Here is a 3,188-nt window from a genome sequence, read left to right as displayed (position 1 = left end):
CAAGCTCAGAAAGGAGCCGAGAGGCTGGATCATGTACAATACACATGTACAACAGAGGTGGAGTGTGGAGATAACGTGGTTAATTATTGCCAGTGAGCAGAGGCCAGGAGTTAGTTTGGCACAGTTGTGAAATACAGAGCTCGTGTCGGGGAATGAGCTGGGGACTGCAAAAGTGGGATGTGGGGAGCTGTGATGGCTCTGTGGAGTCAGACCTGGGCACACAGTGCTTTTGTTGGGTGAAGTGGTAGCTCATGCTGTCACTCCACCTTGCTGGGGTTACCCAGAAGGACTGGGAGTGATGCTGATACCTACAGCTCTGTCTGAATTCTCATGGAACTGCCAGGAGGGAGCAGGCAGAGGGAAGCAGCCTGGGGACAGTTTTCTGGCATGGCAAAGCACTGCTGTGTCCCTCCCAGGGTATGCCAGGTAGGGAGGGATGGGCTGTACCCCCAAAGCCCTTCTCCCACCTGAGAGCGGTGTGGGGGCAATGGTGGCTGTCTGTAGCCACCCCAATCACCCATCGGTTGCATGTCTCCTCCTGGTGACCCAGAAATGACAATGAAATGCCGGCTTTTCTGACCAGGCCTTTTGAGGTGAGCTGTGGCCGAGTGTGGGTGACTGCACATCCCTGCCAGCCTCAGCATCCTCCTTGCCACTGCCTTGTCGCAGCCGTGCTCGCCAGGGTGCTCAGCAGGATGTCTGGGCTGCAAGTGTCCAGACAGGGTTTGTGCACACCTGGGCTAGGCTGGATACAGCTTCTGGATGGGTCCCCATTATCCCCCTCCCTCCCGGGGCTCTGCCAGCATCCCCTGGAGAAGCACAGTTAACGTGGCCCTACCAGAAAACAGCTTCCTGCTTCTAATCAGCTCCCGGCAGGTTATCGCCTTCTCAACTGCCTGGCTTTTCGGGGAGAAGTGGCATTTATCGTTCCTTCACGGAGGGGACCTGGTAGAGATGCTCCCCGCCGGGGCTCGTCTCCGCCTGACATGCAGGCGCCATCTAGTAGGAGAAGGAGAAAACAGACCGAAAGTTAAGGAAGGTGGATGTAGAAATTCAGTTTACCTCTGGGAAAACTGTTTAATGGAATACAAAGCTGCTCTGGGGCACAGCTCTAGGGCTGAGCCCGTGGTTTGGGTACTTTCAGCAGAATTCACTGCCAGGAAATGATGAACTGTGGAGATGCCTCAGACTGGAGCAGATCTTGCCCAGGATGGGTCTGGATTTATTTGATCTAAAAATAGACTTTGACATAAAGAATCATTTCCAGGCAGCTCCTTGATAACATTGTCGGGGCTGGATTTGATTAATTAGCTGTACGGGTTAATTGCATTATGCTGCCTTCTGCTCTGGTGGGTGACAGATGCTCCTGCATTGAGCACTGAGGTCATCCCATCAGCTGGAGGCTTTATTTACAGCTGGAAACCTCTCTCTGCCATCCGTGCATGTACAGTTCACATCATGGAGGAATATTGAATGGTTTTACCGCAAATCCCATACTGCTGTTGTCATCTTCTAAGAGTCACATGGATTTTCAGTATGATTTCCCAGCCCTTAGAAAGCCTCCCAAAATCAACCCTTCCCAGCGTGGAATAAAAGGGGCCTATAACAATAATTTCCTTTGAACAGAAAAAAATCCCCCAAATAATAAATAAATAATAATAAAAAAAATCATGATTTTTTACCAATCCTGCGATTTTTGTGCAGCTTGACTCACCCTTTCCCATGTGGGGAGGTGATAAATGCTGGGTGTCTGTTATCTGCTGAATTCCTGCAGGCAGGCAGTGTGTCCCCTGCCATGGGTACACGGCTGCACACCCCTGTGCAGCAGGGTTCTGTGATATGTGCATGCTGTGGTGAGTCCTGCTCGAGGCATGTCGCCCTCTGGTCTTCCCCCTTCATCCCCCAAAATATCAATACCTGGAGGCCAGGGATGCTGCAGTGTGAAGGATGTCACCCAGGTCCTGGGGGTCCAGTGGCTTCACCCTGCCAGGGGCTGCACAAGCATCATTGCCCTTTGCCTAGAGCAGAACCTTAATTCATCTCCACTTTCACAGATAAAAGCCTGGATTAATTAAATAAGAGAATAGAAACCGCTTTGATTTCCAGAACACCGGAAACTCCTAATTATCACAGCTCCCAAAAGCACTGCTATAATTAAGGGGCTCTCACTCTTGCCACTGCAGACCCATTTTTTGCAGGGATTTACAAGTGGCACCTACATTTTTTGCTTTTGGTGAAGTACAGCAACTGAAGGCATGAATTCTGGCTCCAGGTGCATCCCTTAAATCAGCCAGAACACCACTGAAACAGTGTCTAATTCCCTCATGGATTTCTTATTAGAAAATCAGAGTCCCCAATGGCAGTGTGCTACAGACAGCGTCTGCTCTCCAATTATAGTCTGATTATACAAAATAATAAAACTGGGAGCCTTTTTTCTTTGCCTGCTGGTCTTTCTGTCTTCAAAATACACTTGGGGGCTGTTTCTGACTTTTTTACCATAACCAGCACTTATTAGTATTTGATTAGTATTTAAAAAAGGCGTTGGAAACTGAATTTCTCACCTGATCTCTGGTCCTCTGGTTCCTGTAACCTTTCCAGAAGCACTGAAAGCATCATGATGACACTGATGGTGAAACAGCCAGACATTGCTATAGCATGAAAGCAGCAAAACACCCCCTAATGCAATAACTGAGTAAACCCCACAGGAGCCTTTTCCCTGCAAATGCCTGGTCTTTTGGACAGGGTGCTGCCAGCTGTGTTTTGCACCCTTGTGTCAGAGAACTGGCCAGGTAAAAATGCAGCTGATAATACACCTCTGTGTGCAGAGGTTTATCCTTGGGCTGCTGTGGCTTTCCTGCCTTTATCCTGAAATGGGGTAGGTTTAGGGGGAGATTAGATATTAGGAAAAAATTCTTTACTGTGAGGGTGTTGAGGCACTGGAACAGATTGCCTGGGGAAGCTGTAGATGCCCCATCACTGGAAGTGTTCAAGGCCAGGATGGATGGGGCTCTGAGCCAGCTGGTCTGGTGGAAGGTGTCCCTGCCCATGGCAGGGGGGTTGGAACAAGATGGTCTTTTAAAGTCCCATCCAACCCAAACCATTCTGTGATTTTCTCTTCCATTACCTCTTTACCAAGTGTTGTCTGAAGTCTGCCCACAGCCAACAGTTTTCTTGATGACTGTCAGCTT

The sequence above is a fragment of the Poecile atricapillus genome, chromosome 5 (assembly GCF_030490865.1).
Source record: "Poecile atricapillus isolate bPoeAtr1 chromosome 5, bPoeAtr1.hap1, whole genome shotgun sequence".
NCBI lineage: Eukaryota > Metazoa > Chordata > Aves > Passeriformes > Paridae > Poecile > Poecile atricapillus.
This window is presented reverse-complemented; position numbering follows the sequence as displayed.